Below are 17,549 nucleotides of genomic sequence, written 5' to 3'. Positions count from 1 at the left end.
CTGTTGCCATGATCTGAAATTAAGAGTCTAGATTTACAAGCTAGGTTCAGCAACCTGGATGTTCTGCTCAGCGCTGTTAACACTGAGGCTGTGAAGTAAAGAACCAAAGAATCGAGGTTAGAGAGATGGTTCAGTGGTTCAGAGCACTTGCTGCTCGTTAGGAGGACTTGAGTTCGGTTCCCAGCTCTCATGGCAGCTGTTCACATTAGCCTGTAACCCTGCTTTCCAGATATCTGATACCGCTGACATTTGAGGATAGCTGCACTAATGTGTATATACTCACACACACATACATGTAATTAAAAATAATAAACATAAATCTTCATTTAAAAAGAACTAAAAGCACAGAATGACCTAGAGGGGTGGTGAGAGCAAGCCTACAGGAAGGGAAGCACAAGGAGCCTAGACTGTCCTTGATCATAGCTTCCATTGGATTTTAATTAACCCCAACCCTGTATCTTCTGCCAATAGGAGACACCTTTCTTTAAGTTGTCTTCTCAGAAATCTAGTTTTGTATGTGTAACTAGAAAGAATAGAAAATAACATGTCTAGCAGTGGATTTGTTTGTAAAAACTCACAGTTCACTTTCCAGTTGGTGTTAGGGTTTATTCTTTATGTGGTTTGAAGCAAGCAGGGCTGCGTGTCTTACAAAGACAAGCCATCTTTTCTGATTTTCTTTGTGGAACTTTTTAGCCTAATATAATAATCATAAAGCAAAAGATTGTGTGTTTTAAAGTAGATACTAATCTTTTTAAATAACAACTAAACATATTGTCACTGCATTTGAACTGAAGGAGCAAGTTTTGGTTCTTTTAAATCTACAATGAAGACCCAGACTCCTTCCTTTCTTCCTTCCTTTCTTCCTTCCTTCATTCCTTCCTTCCTTCATTTCTTCCTTCCTTCCTATTTATGTGCACTGGTGTTTTGCATATATGTGTGAGGGTACTGGAATTCAGTTATAGAGAGTGGAGTTACATCGAGCTGGAGTTACACAGTTGTAAGCTGCCATATGGGTGCTGGGAATCGAATCGAACCTGGGTCCTCTGGAAGACCAGGCAGTGTTCTTCTCCAGCTGGAAACCCAGATTTTCTGGGTAGTCTGCATGGGTGTACTTGTATCGAGGCTAAGTGTACTAATATCAAGTCTTTGTTCTTTCTTTTCCTACATCTATTTATTTATTTATTTGTTTGTTTGTTTGTTCGTTTTGGAGATAGGGTCCCACTATGTAGGTTTGGATGGGTGGGAACTCACTATGTAGACCAGGCTTACCTCAAAGTCACAGAGATTTTCTTGCCTCTGTCTCCTGAGCAATGGGATTAAAGGTGTGAGCTACATCGCACTTGACTCAATGTGATTTTCTTACATGGAAAAATAGCTAATTAAGTTACTATTATCCCTCAATCATCAACAGAGAATAACCAATAATTGATTTGGGAAGGGAGGGAGACCTTTCATAAGCTGAAGCTTTCTTTTTTTAATTTTTAAATTGGATCTGTCTCCTGATGATTAACGCAGAAATTCCTCTAGCAATTACAAACTCTCTTATAAATGGCTCTCATAATTTACAGCTTGCCAGGAGCAGCTTCAAAGTCAAACATGTGTGTAATTCACTGTCTTGGCTCATTTCCATCACATTTTCAGCCCCCCCCCCATATATGCAAAGTTCCTTACTATGAGAGTGTGTTCCTCTGAGCCATGTAAACTCATGACAGAGGGTGCACCGTGGCTGGCTTCCACGGATTCATTTGGATGGAAAATGGGGATATTTCCAGATAAAGTAATTCCATCCATCAGTTTCACCCTTCATACGTAATCGGTGATTCCAGTCTTATCCCCCTTACACCAGTTTTTTTTTCTTCTCCTCCTTTTATTTTAACACTCCCTGAGCTAAAGGCAAACAATTTAGGTAATGAACCTAAACTTCTCAGGATGATTAAAAAGAGGCACTGGATATTTATCTCTGCCTTTCTAATGATGAACCAGGTGTACAGCGGCATTGGGTAATGAGTGGCCGTGGCAAACACTGTAATGGCACCCCAGAGATTGGAGCCTGGCACAGCTTAGGAGTACAGGACAATGGGAGACTTAGTAAGACAAATGAACTATCCCAGCATCATCCTCTCTGCCGAGACACATTGCGGGAGGGACTCTCGCGTTTGTAGGAGGAAAGATGAGAGTTCTCACACACTTTATCAGTAAGGCTTTAGGTAATCCTGACTTCTGGAAACTCTCAGCCCTCACAGGGTGGCAGCCCTCTGACATGAGTATCTTGGCGTCTGTGTGGTGGCCTACCTATGAAAAAGGAACTCCTGTTACTTTTCAGACACGAGCTCCTGTCTAACTTTGGGCTATCCCATGTGTCAGAAACCCACACAGAGACTCCACAGGCAGTCCGATGGACTGGACCAGCCTGAAAACACCTTGGCTCAGCTGAGTGACTCTGACAGAAACCTGCTGAGTGCCCTGCATTACAGGGCAGTGATATGGTGACAAGGGAGAGAGCAGAGGACATCATATGATGGAATCAGGAGACCAGGAAAATAACTGGTCATCTGTGAGTTTCCTCTCAGTGCTAGAACTAAACGGAGATACACACATGGCTTCTAGTTTCCCTTCCCCTTCTCATGCCCAGGCACCTGTTGCTGAGGTGAGGAGAGGGTGCTGCGGATCCGCTCTTGTGATGGACAAGTGGTCAGTAGAGGGGACCTTGAACAGTGTTGGGGCTCTGGTTATCCCCTCACCCAGGATGCTCACAGCCAAAGCAAACCCCCACAGGAAATGAGCCAGCGCTAGCCATATTCTGATCCTGCGCCAAAACTAGATATATGGATCTGTGCAGTGACACAGCCCTGGAAGGCCTCACATTCAGGCAGAGAGGGACACCACAGTTATGACACCCAGTCTGCGTGGTTCCTGTTGTTGGGTACCCCGTTTAGTTCTCTGAACATGCAAGTGCACAGAGTGGGTACTAGGGCACTATGCTTCTTGTAACCTTGTTTGCCATACTGATTCTGGTTCTGTACCACCACCTGACTGAGAAACAAGAATTTCAGACATTTCATCATTGCTGGTACTAGTAGTATCAGAGGCCTTTGATTTTACACAACTGAGAAACCTAGCCAGAGGAAACCTGAGCCCAAGAAACCACTATTAGCCAACAAGGGCACTGCTCCGATTGTATGAGTAGCCACACACAGAGAGAACCCCATGTTCACTGCTGTCTACATCACATCTTCCTGCATGCGTGGAGTCTCCACAAGATCCTCCAGCTGGTTGAGGATTGATAGAAAGGCATTTAAAGAAAAAGTTGTGCTGCGTTCTTGTCCACTTTCACTCCTTGCTGGTGAGTGTGGCTATCCTGTTGCTACTGGTGCTATTATATTCTTCATTGACACCAAACTGTTTGGTCTTACAGTGTGGGCTGAAGAATGGCATCTCTCTGGACATTCTGCAAACCTTCAGCATGAGATTGGGACTGTTGGGGGATCCAGCTTCATGGGCTGAACAGCTACGGGGTCATCTCCTATGGTCATTGCTAGACTATCCATCCTTTATCTTGTAATCCAGCAGTTCTCAGCCTGTGGGTCTCTAGGCCTTTGCAAAGTCATATATCAGATAGCCTGCTTACCAGGTCTTTATATTATGATTCATAACAGTGACAAATTTATAGTCATGAAGTAGCCACAAAATAATTTTATGGATGGAGGTTACTACAGCACGAGGAACTGTACTAAAGGGTCACGTGAAGCATGATTAATAAAAACTCAGAGACAAATATTGGGGTTCAACCTGAAGACCAGAAAACTAAAATAGCCAGCCATGGGTTCTTACCTCGACCTCAGTCTGAAAATGGTGATCCTGCCTCCAAGAATCTCAGAATGAAACTGGGAACTATCTTCCCCTATTTTATAATGCTTTATAGGGCTGGGATTAAAGGTGTGTACCACTGGCATTAAAGGTGTGCACTGTCTGGTTTCTATGGCAACTAGTGTGGCTACTGGAATGAAAGGTGTGTGTTACCTCTGCCTGGTCTGTAAGGCTGACCAGTGGGGCTGTTTTACTCTCTGATCTTCAGGCCAAGTTTACTTATTAAAATACAAATGAAAGGCCACTACAACTGCAACATTAGGAAGGCTGAGCATTACTGCTTGAAGGTGCCATCTCCTAAATCTGCTTTCATAAAAAAAAAATACTCGTCCTACTAGTTCTCTTTCTTTAGAGAAGCCTGTCTATTGAAGACACCAATTAAAAAGATAATAGATATGCAATAAACTGGGAAATTTTAGTAACAGTGAATATTGTGGCAAACAAGCTCTAGGGATCTGCCTGTCTCTGCCTCCACTGTGCTAGTAGACAGGGAATGCGGCACAATGCCTTGTATTTTATATGGGCACTGGGGATGGAAATCCAGGTCCTTCTGCTTGGGTGACAGGCACTTTCCCGGCTGAGCAATCTCCCCAGCCTTTCTGAGGATGCTATTTTTCTTTGGCACAGAGTCTCCCTGTACACCACTGGCTGAGCTGGAACTCACTACGACGACCCAGCTGTCCTGGAATGTCTTGTGGTTGCCTCTTTCTGTGTTCTAAGTGCCTGGATTACAGATGTGGAAACTGTGTCTGGCTTAGCTTGGTGACTTGTTTGTGGCACAAAGGACTCAATGGGTAGGTGTACTCATGGCCCTGAGTTATTGCACAGAAAGATAGAAAACACAGCAGACAAGGCAAAAGGCTCCCGGTGTCTTTGGGAAATCAGGTAAAGACACCAAATGCCCTTTTCTGGAGGCATTGCCCACAACAGGTTTAAGTCCATTCGCAATGAGTCAGCCAGTTCTTTTTTTTTTTATTGTTTGTTTAAGTACTTTATCCTTCTGAATTTATTTGAGAGAAGAAACATAGTGCATTTGTGGAGATTATAAGCTTGAAAAGTTGATCTCTCCTTCTACTGGATGGTTTTCTTTCCTTTTTAAATTTTTATTTATTTCGCATCCCTGCTGCAGTTTGCCTTCCCTCCTCTTTTTTCATTCCCTCCACCCACACTTATGCTGACTTAAATACATTCTTCCTCTGTTTCTGTTTAGAAAGGGGCAGACCTCCCATGGATAACAACAAAACATGGCCATCCATGGCTTGTCAAATTGTGTAAGACTAAGCACCTCAGCTTGTATTATGGAGGATCAAGACAACACAGAATGAGGAATTGGTCCCCAAGAGTTAGTCAAAATGTTAATGATAGCCCCTGTTTATATTGGTAGGAGTCCCACAAATAGATCAAGCTATAAAACTGCCACATATATGTAGGGAGCGAGTCAGTCAGTTCTTGTTAGCCAGGGCAGTACATTAGAAAGACAGTGCCCAGGACTTTGGTTTTAATCTAGGGTTGGATTATGCAATTCCTCTCTGCCTAGCTTCTGAATTCCAGACTCCCAGGAGGAAAGCAGATGTGGAGGATGAAACCACACTGTCTGCACAGTTGAGGCACAGAAAAACAATAGTTTTAGGGATGGTGAGAGTGCTCTACACACACGAGTTCCTAGACATCCAGGGGCAGCCTTGTGAGCAGAACTTTAAAAGGGCAGGCATTGGGCTTGCTGTCTCAATGCTTCTCTCTGCGGGCATTTTTTATAACACATCACATAGATACAGAACACAGTCCCTCTTTTAAAAATTCTCAAGGCCCTACATTTCAGATTAGAAAAATGTCTCAGTCTAGTTTCATACAGCTTCACATAACCCCACCCCCTTTAAAATGAAACAATTCAGGGACAATTGACTGTTTACGCGAAAGGAGACCAAGGCCTCTCAGACTTTCATTGCCACTCTCAAGAAAACAAGGTAGTCTCCACATGATTTATGTCAGTATAAAAGTGGGCCTTCCATTTATGTACCATTCAAGATTGTATACATCTGCTTCAACATGAGAACAAAATTTAAAAAATATAAACTCAGTATGGAGAGAACTCATTTTTCAAAATTGAGTTCATGGTGCCTTCAACATTAACACTAGTTTCTTGCCTACTGTCCAGTAATTTAAAACACTATCTCCAGAAAGAAATAACTTATGATCCTCTTAGCTATGAAGAGTTTATTACTGATTCCTTCATACAGACCGTTCCAGAGACTAGAAGGCTGCAGGACTGAGAAATTCTGAGATGCCATGTGACTTCCCTCTTTGCGCCACTTAAACTTCCTATTGAAGCCTGGATATTGTTCAAGGAGTCAGAATGCACACTCTCTAATATTTTGAGGATTTGTCCAGGTTTTCATAAAGTGATCACTTAATATCAAGTTCATTAAGAGTAGGAAATCAAATAGACAAATTACCAGAACCCTTCCTGGGAAAAGGAGCAGATTTACTGAAGTGTATCTCCTCATGTGTCAAGGACGGGAACAGCACAGTCTTCACTCTCAGAGTGGTAAGAGATGGTACGTTAAGCACATAGTTTGCATTCCTGCACTGGTTCATAATATGATCTCAATAAATTTCAACTCTTTAGCAACCCACTACTTTGGTTGCTATTGTAACCATCCATGCATTTAGTCAGGAAACTGGTATTTTCTCAGTGGTTGCCCATTCCTACAGTTCTAGCACTTCAGTGGCTGTGGCAAGGGGATCATCCATGAGTTCAAGGTCAGGCTGGCCTGTGTAGTGAGACCCTGAAGGAAGGAAGGAAGAGAAGAAAGAAGAAAGGAAGGGAAAGAGAGAGGGAGGAAGGAAGAAAGGAGAAGGGAAGGGAAGGAAAGGAAAAAGAATGGAAAGGGAATGGAGGAAGAAAAAGAAATAAAAACAGATTTCTTGTATTTGACATTGAATCTTGCTTTAGGTAGAATACTACTGTTGATAGGACAACATTAAGACCTTCACTTATAGGCAACAAAATATGTGTGATAACTAATAACTGATAGCTACCACAAGAACAAAGTAACAAGACAATTGAAACATAACTCTTAATGATTGTATCACTGGGTTAGACATCAGCTTTAGTGTCTAACCAATTTAATCTTTTACTAAAATGAATTTTTGTTAATCCTTTGATAATTTCATACATATATACCATGATCATATTCACTCTCAATCTTTTTCCTAACTCTTTCCAGATTCACTCCTCATTGCTCCATTCTTTTCCAATTTTGTGTCCTTTGGGGAAAAACGTTTATTTATTTATTTATTTATTCATTTATTGCAATACACTGAGTCCAATTTGTACTGCCCACATACTTCCAAATGTACAGCCATCCACTGGAGAAGGTCAACTGACTGGAGTCCACATCCTTAATGAAAACCAATTTTCATTCCCCCAGAACCCAGCAACTATCAATATCAATAGATCTTCAGCTAGGGATTCATGAGCCCCTCTTCCCCCCAGCTGGAATGCTGGCTGTCCTGATTATGTGCAGGCTTTGTGCAGGCAACAACAGCTGCTGAGTCTACGATGGCAGTCCTGTTATGTGCAAAAGACACTGCTTTGCATTGGTCCTCCCTGATATCTGGCTCTTACAATCTTTTCTGCCCCTCTTCGCCTTCCACGATAGTCCCTGAGCCCTAAAGTATGGGGCAAGACACACACATTTAATGTCTGTATTTTGGTCAGTTCTGAGTGTCTGCAGTTTTAGGCATCTTCAAACTAGTATGAAGGAGATGTGGGCCTTTTTTGTTGTGTAAGAATAGTCACCAATAAAAATAATCCTATAAATGACTATCTATATATATGACAGCACCAAAGATATGAAGGAAAAAATTCTGTTTTATTTATGTTTTGGTATAAAGAAGAATTACTTTTATTCATTTGTTTTTCCTAAGAAAAAATATTTCCTAAGATATATAAAATGGAACTAACACAATTAATAAATTTTAGACTTTTTTTGAGTCAGAGTTCTCCCTATGTAGCTCAGACAATCCTGGAATTCACTAATTAGATGTCATTCCATGGCCTTGAACTCAGAGATCCTCCTGCCTCTGCCTCCTGAGTGCTGAGATTAAAGTTGTGCACCACACCTGTTTCTTTTGAAACTTTTGAGAAGATAATTCAAAAGCTTTAAGAAAAACAAAATTTTGATATGAGGAAGTGATTTCAAAGCCAACTATGGCTATTCCAGTAAGAAATTATACATCTCTGCACCATAAAGAAAGTAGGATCTTATAATGACAGGATGTAGACACTGGTGCTCGCTCCTGGATTCCTGGCTGAGATAACTGAATGCACCTATCTAGCCAGAGACCCTAAAAGAGCAGGGAAGTGCTCATAGGCAAGCAGTTGTAGTTTGACTTTTGAGTATGACCAACTTAAGCATCTGGAGTACATAGGAGGAGACAGCCATTTGATAGAAGGGTCAGGAAGACTGTAATTGACTTGGAAACCATGTTATCATTCATTTGTCCAGCATCTACTCTATGGAAGGTACTTGTTAAAAGTTAAGACAGATGGAATCACTTTGACTGCTTCATGTCTTACTGTCTGTGGGTCTAGTTCACTGTTCCTTTGTTCTTACCTCCTTACATTTCAGATATCTTCAAGTAAGTCCAGTCATCTAACTTTGAGCTTTTCACTCTCGGCCCACAGTCTCTGATATTCTCCTCTCCTCCTTCTCTTAGCCTCGCCTCAAACAACTCGTTGCTTCCTGCAACTGGTAGTCCACGCCCATGTTTCTGTCTCTAGTGCTTTCGTGCTTCCAATTTGCCTATTTTCTAGCTCAGATTCCATCCCCATTTCCCTTAGAGACCACACGGCAGCCTTGCCTCTTCAGTCAATTCCCGTGAAATTCGGGGGTTTCCTATGATTCATTTCACCATAGTAAATCGTCACAAACATCAGGTGGGTTTTGAGTATAGGGTATTTTTAAGAATTATGTCTTACTTTGAATTGGGCTGGGATAGTGTGAGCTCTGGCATCCACCAGGAATGAAAAGTTGTGAATATCACCAAGATGTTGACTTTCTCCATGCTATTAAGTCATTGGGCCAGAGACAACCTTGGCGTTTTGCAAAAGTAAAAGCAAAAAAAAAAAAAAAAAAAAAAAAAGATACAAGCAAACAAAAGCAAAATGAAGAAGACATGTTCATTACTTGAGACAGAAAACACTCTTAAGTAATGTATCGTCCAAAGTGAAAGATTTACAGAATTTGTGTGGAAACGAAACAAAACAAAAACTCCCCAAATATCCTGCTGTAGGCATTTGGCAAAGTTGGTGATGTTTAAAGAAAGAAAACATCAGACCTGAATTTTCTAAGAGCCTTCTGCTGATGAGAGGGCTGTAGACAAACATTTCCTCCTTTGGATGACTGTTTAAAACTCAGTCCACATGGCTCTGGTGAATGTCCCCTGGTCTTATATCCCAGATATTAACTCCCAAATTCAATGCACACCAAATAAGGTTATTTCGAATCTATTTTTGAAATATTCTAGTCAGAGTTAGAAGTGAAAACTGAGTCCTGATTCAGGAATCAAGGAATCAGGATCTGGGGTGCCATGAAGTCCCAGTCACTCATGTCATATAATCAACTATTTCATGTGAGGTTCTCTGGAGGTCCACACTGTGATAGAATTTGGGGTACAGATGTTTATTGAGATCAGCTTCCCTGTATGATCAGGCAGAGGGAGCAGTGATGTGGATCTGACTAGGCTCAGCCAATCTGGGAGTTAGTGAGACTCATGATAATCCAGGATGGTCTCAGTTCAATGGTGTGTGTCACTTGGTCACCTCACGTGTGACCTCCAGGGATGAGGGGTTATTTTCAACTGAGGCATAGTCTAAAGGAGCTCACAGATAGTGTTGACTGAGTTAACACATGGGCAGATTGCACTTTCTGGAGGCACGGTGTGGCTAATACACCCCCCCATAACTACCACACAAACCATGGAAAAAGGCTGTTTGTAACAAGCGAGAAAGAGACCTATACACCGAAGTAATCAGAACCTGGGAACAGAAGAGGAAAGCCAATAGCAGGCTTGGGGCTCATATCCAGTTATACCTGAGACCAGAGCTGTTCTCACTATCCTTAGTTACTCGAACTAGTAGCGTATCTTAGATTAGCTGTTTTAGCTATCATAGCTGTATTGGAATCATGCATTCAAGGCAATGGTTATTTTGATGGTGTGAGTGGTAGACACCTCTGTAGAAGTTGAGGAAACAAGACGAGAGGTGGCGACAGACACAATGGTGATGGAAATATTATATGAAGGAATCAGTAGGCTTTAAAGATGGGCTTAAAGAGGGGGCAAAGAGAGCAAGAAATTCTAGACAGCTTTCCAGGTTTGGGGTTAGGTGACATGGAAGGATCGTGGGGCTAAGTACTCTGTAAAGAACTGAGATGTATTTGGCTCGTGGCTCTGGGGCTTTGGAAGTCCAAACTCAGGATGCAGGCATCTGGGCAGAGCTTCTTGCTGGTGGAGACTCTGAAGAGTTAACAAGATAGCACAGAACATTGTGTGGTATCTGTGAGAAATGCCCAAACTGGCTTTTGTAATTTTGATAATTAGCCCATCTCTTGATGATGGATCCAGGACTGGTTTAATCTGTCCATGAAGCCAAACCTCTGCCTATGACCTGATGACTTCTCAAAGACCCCGTAGCGTAAGATTTTGGAGATGAAGTTAATACCACACGAATTCTGAGCATGGACCTAAATCATAGTAAGGGTACTATTTATGGAGGTGAATTTAAATCAGAAATCAGCTTGCATCAGGATAACATGAGTTCAATGGTACTGTTTGCTGTGTGGTCGTTAACGCTCAGTGTTGCCTACAAGAGTACACTTGCCAAGGAGACTGGGCTATTTTTCAGTTGGCATGGTACCTATTGCCTGGGATGGCAGTAGCAAAATCTTCATAACTATGTGTAATGATGTACAAATACATACAAGGGAAATATGCAGTGTATATTAATGATACTTAAGAAAAAAAGAAAAGAACACTGTCTCATCCTGCACCATTCTTTCTTTCATTTTCGGCTGAGTACAAACTCACGAAAAGGATAGAATTACAAGACGCCTGTTCAGAACAGATGATACAAACATTGAGTGTAAGCAATCATTTGGTCAAGTCTCATGAATTTCCCTGCACTGGGGCTGCTACTCATATGGAGCAAGTATCAGAGCTGACCTTTTCTGACTTCAGGCCCCAAATCACAAAGGTGGGGCTCTTTCCCCTACAGAACCACAGGGCAGCCTAGGAGTGCTTTTGTATATTCATTCAGCTACCATGACTGTTTCCAGGAGAGCATTCTCTTAGCTACAGTTCATTCACTGGAGTTTCCATGAAAGCTGAAAATCATATGCTGTCCTTGGCTTTGTTCATTCGGCGGAATTTTGTTCTTAAGCAAACATGATGGGCTTTAACACAGGGCATGAGATGATTCATACATATAAGGAAGAATAGTATTAAAACAACAAGCTGTCACGCTAGAGAACACAGGCTTGAGCACCCCTTCTGCTTGCTGAATGTGTGACCTTGGACAAATTGACTGGCTTTCTTCTCATCTTACGTTCTCATCTCAGCAGCTAAGTAATAACACATACGCTGCAGGGTCACTATAAAAACCTAAAACACAGGACATGTCAAACATCTGCCCCAGACTTTGGTACACACTAAGTATTCCAGTGAAGTCAATATCATCTTGAGGCAATTATCTTGCATTATTACCTTAATTCTTGTGTTTCTAGTCTATGGCTTCCCAGCTGTCTGATTTACTTTTTCCTCATTTTTGAAGTAGAGTCTGGCAATGCTGCCCAGGTATACCTCAACTTCCTGTGATCAAGGGATCCTCCTACTGCAGAAACTAGAGTAACAGACTGCAAATGTACCACCACAGCTAGAATGATGTAACTTTTTGGAAGGGAAGATCATTCCATGCGGTTTTTAAAAAATGTTTTCTTAAGGTTTTTATTTATTTGAAAATGGCGAGCATGTGTATAACGTGTTGATCATTGCCACTCCATTCTCCGATTTGACCCCTTTCCACTCCCACAGCAAACTTCTTCCCCATGTGCCCTTCTCCCCTCCCACTCTCACATCTTTAAGAAAATAACCCACTCAATTTAATTAGTGTTGCTTTCATGTGGTGGCTGTGGGGCATTTACTAGATCACGGGCAACTTATCAGTACCACTTTTAAAAACCCTTTCAAATGCTAGTTAAATTCTACAAAAGATTGCCCCCTAATAATTGCTATATGAATGATTGAGTCAATGCACTTGTAAACGTATAAATGCTTCCATATTTGAAAGATACTTTTGCCTTGGTTAAAATAGCCATCATCCTCAGGCTGAGGACATTTCCGTGAAGACACATCTTAAAGATCTATAAGGTTGAGCAGGTCAAACTTCTGAGATCTATGTCTGTGTATCTTAGAGCTCACAGTTTACTGTTGTCTGGATTGCAGCTTAGTGAGAGAGGGAAGAGAGCATCATGATGGGTCTTAGGGAGCAGACAGTTTCACACTGAGATGGTAATAAACAGGGAGGACCTACTATCAGAAACCTGGAAGTTGTTAAAGCAGAATTGTTTGGGAATTGTCAGCAGAAAGAAGAAATGCATGTCTTAGTAGGAGAGCATAGCAGGTCATGGTTGGGGAAGAAACACAGGTCAAGCAGTCTGAAAAGGAACCTCCAGGCCTCCAATTACTTTCAAGTATAGTTGACACCGTATTTTATGAGTTAACTCTATTTATTTATTTAAATCAATCTCTCGACTTATCTATCTCTTTATCATCTGTTTATTTATCCATCCATATATCTGTCTATCTATCTATGTATCTATCTATGCATGTATGTATCTATGTGTCTGTCTGTCTGTCTTTTCTTCTCTCATATGTTATAACCTGGCCACAATTTCCTTCGCTCTCATTCTCCCAGTCCCTGACCCCCACCTTCTCTCTTCCCCTTGATCCATTCCTCCTCCATTTCCCTTCAGAAAAGAGCAATCCCCCCAGGGGTATCAACTGAACACTACATAACAAGTTACAATAAAATTAGGTGCGTACCATCATATCACGGCTGGATGAAGCAAATCAGTAGGAGGAAAGGGGTCCCAAGAGCAGGCAAAAGAGTCAAAGACAGTCCCTACTCCCACTACTAGAACTTGACATATTGAGCATATATTTCTATTCAATGCCCTCATTGGTTTTTATTGCATATTTTTGCCTATGGCCCAGCCACCCTGACTCTCCTGCTGTCCCTGTGACCGAGCAGCTGCTGAATTTGCTCTAACTTCTGGCTTTCTCAAGCTTGTTTCTTTTCTCAGCGTATTTCCCTCATTAGTTTTGGCGCTAGAACAAAACATTTTTAAAGCATTCTATAGATCTTGCTCACTGATATGAAACTCAAGCCCACTGTGTTTGGTGTAACTATTCTTGTATTTCTTTTCATATACTTCTACCTCCTACATCTCAGGCTCCTCTTAGCTCATTCTCCCATGTTTCTTCCCTTAGGAGAGGGACCCCATATATCCTCTTTGCTGTACTCTACTGGACCCAGTGAATCCAAAGTATGCAGTGGATATGTAAATAATTGTCTGCTGGTGTCTTGGTTATGAAGAACAAAGCTGGTTTCCAGTACTAGGCAATGACACTAGAAATCACAGAGTCAAGTCTGGGACAGAGATGACAGGGAATCCCTTTGGTTATATTGAGAAGTTGGGTATGGGAGAATTAAAGACCCACTTTTGATGGATAAAGAGATATAAAGAGATGAAAAGATTTATGTAAGCATTTTATTTGTTCTACTGCCCTTTGATTAGAACCAGATAGTTGCTCATCCATAATTTTTCTTATTTCTTATTTCTTTGTCAAGTCACTGACAAAATGACTAATAATTATTAATAATGTCCATAGTGAACACTGATGATTTTTCTCTAATGTAGAATGGTTTATGCAACAAAATGTATAAATGTGTTAGTGATTGACTGATACATTGAATTGATGTGTTGTGAATATCACACTGGTGCTGTCTTTTCCTGGCAAGAATCATCCACAGCAGTTGTTCGTCTTGTTTCTTCTCTACCAAACTCTATGTTTGGATGTAAATATTAAGAAATACACTTATAGGACTTAAATATTATGTAATTAGATAAGATAAAATTTAAATATATATACTAGATTTAAATATATGTACAAAGACATTTTTTAGTTGTGCAGATGACCCATGGAGTGAAGACGAAGCATTTGTCCTATTGCATGCTTCTTGTCATTGTCTTATTGCAGCTTAGAGGCATTAAAGATACTTAGTCATACTTCTGGGGATTCTGCCAAATTTCTCTTGAGTTGTAATGTAGTATTGAATTTCTCTTGAATTCCTTTCTTGTACGATTTGATGGTGATAGTGAGAATGTACCTATTCCACCTTTTATTTTACCCCATCTGAAAAGAAGTCCTGTTACATCTCAAGACAGAGTATATATTTGGCCCCTTATATTCTATCATGTGTTCCTCACTGAGATAATGAGAAAGCACTAGGAAGACAGCTGTTTGCTGGCTTGCCACTGAATTCTCTCATGTGTAACACAGGGCCTAGCAAATAGCAAACTAGAATGTTTGTTTAAGTCCCTGAACAAATGCATCGACTGAAAAATTTTCATCACGATGTGTTCAGGTTTTGTCTAGCGCAAAAACAAAACAAAACAAAACAAAACAAAATAAAAAAGCAAATAAAAAAAACCAAACCAAACGGAAAACCAAAGCCACTCCAGTATTCTAGATAGGAAGATATTGGCCCCTTGCCCTGGGAGAGCCGTGGGCAAAGACTGGAAGCTTCATTTTCAGCAGATCTGGAAAGGTAGGACTACAAGGCAGCCACTGCTCGAGAACCTAGTTGCAGGCTCACTGCAAACAGTTTTTTGCAAGTGGATGACTGCAGCCAGTGGGAACTTTTGCGGATGATCTCAGAGCCCACTTATAGCAGGTGATTCCTGGGAGACACATCGGCAGCCAGGCGGTGCTGCCAGCAATGATCTCACCCGCCTGCCAACAGCTGCTATGAGAAAAGCGACTTCTCTTCCAAACCTTATGAATGCCTCATTGGCACACTCTGTCCTCAGATGATACTGAGATGGGATTCTGGGAAATGGAGTTCTTTAGAGTAGATAAATATGAGGGTAATGATAGTTGATAAACTGCAATTCATCACCTAAGACTATTAGTTGGGAGTTTTTCAAAACATTCTTCTATCTATCTATCTATCTATCTATCTATCTATCTATCTATCTATCTATCTATCTATTTAATTTGTACAGAGTCTTACTATGTAGCCTTGGCTGTACTGGAACTTCTTCTATGTACACTGGACTGGACTTGAACTCACAAAAATCCACCTATTTCTGGCTCCTGAAAGCTTGGGTTAAAGGCATGTACCAACACACCAGGTTAGGAGCGAGCTTTATTTTGCAGTAAGAATCAATTAATCTGCAGCTTTCAAGAAGAGAGAAAAGAACAAACTTATTTTTTTCTCCCTCTGTCCCTCCCTCCTTTTTCCCTCCCTTTTTCTCCCTTTTTCCCTCCCTCCCTCCCTTCTCTCCCTCTCTTCCTCCCTCCATCCTCTCTTTTGCTTGATTTTTTCCTTGTCATCATTATCATGATTATCATTTTAACTTAAAAAATGTTAAGCTGTAGTTACAGACTTGGTGCGCTGCCATGTGGTTCAGGGAACTGAACCTAAATGATAGCAAGTGCCCTTTACTGCTGAACTATTTCTTCAGCCTTCGTGATTTAAAAATTTCTGAGCCAGGTTCCTATAGCTCATAGCCCAGGAAACTCCAATTCTCCTAGCTCCACTCCCAATATTCTGGAATTATAAGCACACACTACTACACCTGACACAAAGGAGTTATTTTTATTTTAAAAAAAGCTATCTCCAGTGGCTGGTACTTACGAAGGAGATAGCGAGCCGAACAAGATGGTTCCAGTTCCCTTCCACAGTACAGCATTGTCTCTGAGGTGTAGCTTCCCCTACACCTAGGTTGACCGTATGACTAGTTCTTGACAATGCACTGTGTGGGGAGTGACGCATCATCATTGTGATCAGAGGTGGCACAGTGTCAGGTGATCAGTTTTCCGAGATTCTTTTCCGACCTGGTGGGAGGTTAAGTGTGGGACATCCAGTAGCGGACTCTGAAGGGATACTCAGAGGTCATAGAGGCAGTCGCAGAAGCATCTAGGTTACATCATCACTTGGGCCAAAGGTGCTCATCAAGGGATTCTGTATGGAAAATACAGAAATAAATCTTCAAGTGTACAAGCAATAACCCATGGGGATTGCTTGTTAAAGTAGCTGGTCCAATCTAAGTTAGTAAGAGCTATCTGATAATAAATGCATAAAATCAGGCGATTTCCATGGTGCCATCACAATAACTAAATGATGGAACCACCCCAGGTGTCTGTCAACAGATTGTGGATAAAGAGAACAGTGTATATTTACAATGGGATATTTATTAGCTATAAATAATAAGATTATGTCCTCTGTAGGAAAGTGAATGAAACTGGAGATTGTCATGTTAAGTGAATCAAGTCAGATTCAGAAACACAGATATCTGCTTTCTCATTTGTGAATCCTAGACTTGATATAGATACAAGAAATTAGATGCGGGTATATAGTATGAAATTGAAGAAAACTGTTCAGGAGTGGACAGGGCTACCGGGAGGGAGGGGACGAGAGAAAGAGAAGTAGAGGGATGTGGAGGAGGGCGCTCAGAGTCCATGCTATACCTGCATGAAAATGTCTTTATGAAACGCAGCATTACGCGCAAGAAATGTACACACATAAAGACATTAAGAGAAAGACTTGCAGTGTCTCTGCTTAGGGATGAGTGCCCTTGGGGGAAAGACTCCATTCTACAGGATGTAGGTACATTCTTTTTAAAAAATTCTTCTCTCATATATTACATCCCAACCTCAGTTTTCCCTCCCCCCAGTCTCTCTCCTCTTCCTCCCTTCTCCCCCAGATCTACTACTTCTCCATCTCTCCCCAGACAACAGTATCCCTCCCAAGCACATAAAGCAAGCATGGCTTAACAAGCTACAAAAAGACCTGGCACAGATTTTATCAAGGCTGGATGAGGAAACTCAGTTGGAGGAAAAGGGTCCTACAAGCAGGCGAAAGAAACCCTTGCCCACGCTTCCACTGTTAGGAATCCCATAAGAATACAAAGCTACAACATACATGCAGAAGACCTCGGTCAGACTCCTGTAAATTCTCTCACCTCTGTGAGTCCCCATGAATTCCGATCGATTGATTCTGTGGGCTGTGTTCTCCTGGTGTGCCTGACCCCTCTGGTTCCTCTGGTCCTTCCTTTCCTTCCTCCACAGGACTCCCTGAGCTCCCCGTAATGCTTGGCTGTGGGACTTTGCTCCCATCAGTTTCTGAATGAAGTCTCTGCTCTTTCTGATGATGAGTACGCTAGGCTCCTGTCCCAGAGTTTTCTGGGCGTCTGTAGGTCAAAGGTTTTGTGGCTGTGTTAGTGTCCCAGTCCCAGGCTTTGTGTGGTTACAGATGACTGCTTTAGGCTTCATGTCCCCCATTACTAGGAGTCTTTGCTAGGGTCACGCACGTGGATTCCACAGAGTTTCAA

General features: G+C 41.6%; 1 long non-coding RNA gene across 1 annotated transcript in view; it reads right to left on the bottom strand.

Annotated features, from left to right (window-relative positions):
• Positions 1 to 15,795: 15,795 nt before the first annotated feature.
• LOC146891198 (uncharacterized) overlaps positions 15,796 to 17,549 on the bottom strand; it is an 80,344-nt gene continuing 78,590 nt past the window's right edge. The window contains exon 2 of the long non-coding RNA XR_014997573.2: positions 15,796 to 16,180. This is a non-coding gene — a long non-coding RNA (uncharacterized LOC146891198). The remainder of the gene's footprint in view (positions 16,181 to 17,549) is intronic.

Source organism: Myodes glareolus, chromosome 17 (genome assembly GCF_982192425.1).
Source record: "Myodes glareolus chromosome 17, mMyoGla1.1, whole genome shotgun sequence".
Lineage (NCBI taxonomy): Eukaryota > Metazoa > Chordata > Mammalia > Rodentia > Cricetidae > Myodes > Myodes glareolus.
The sequence above is the reverse complement of the archived record's forward strand: the minus strand, read 5'-3'. Positions and strand labels throughout refer to the sequence as shown.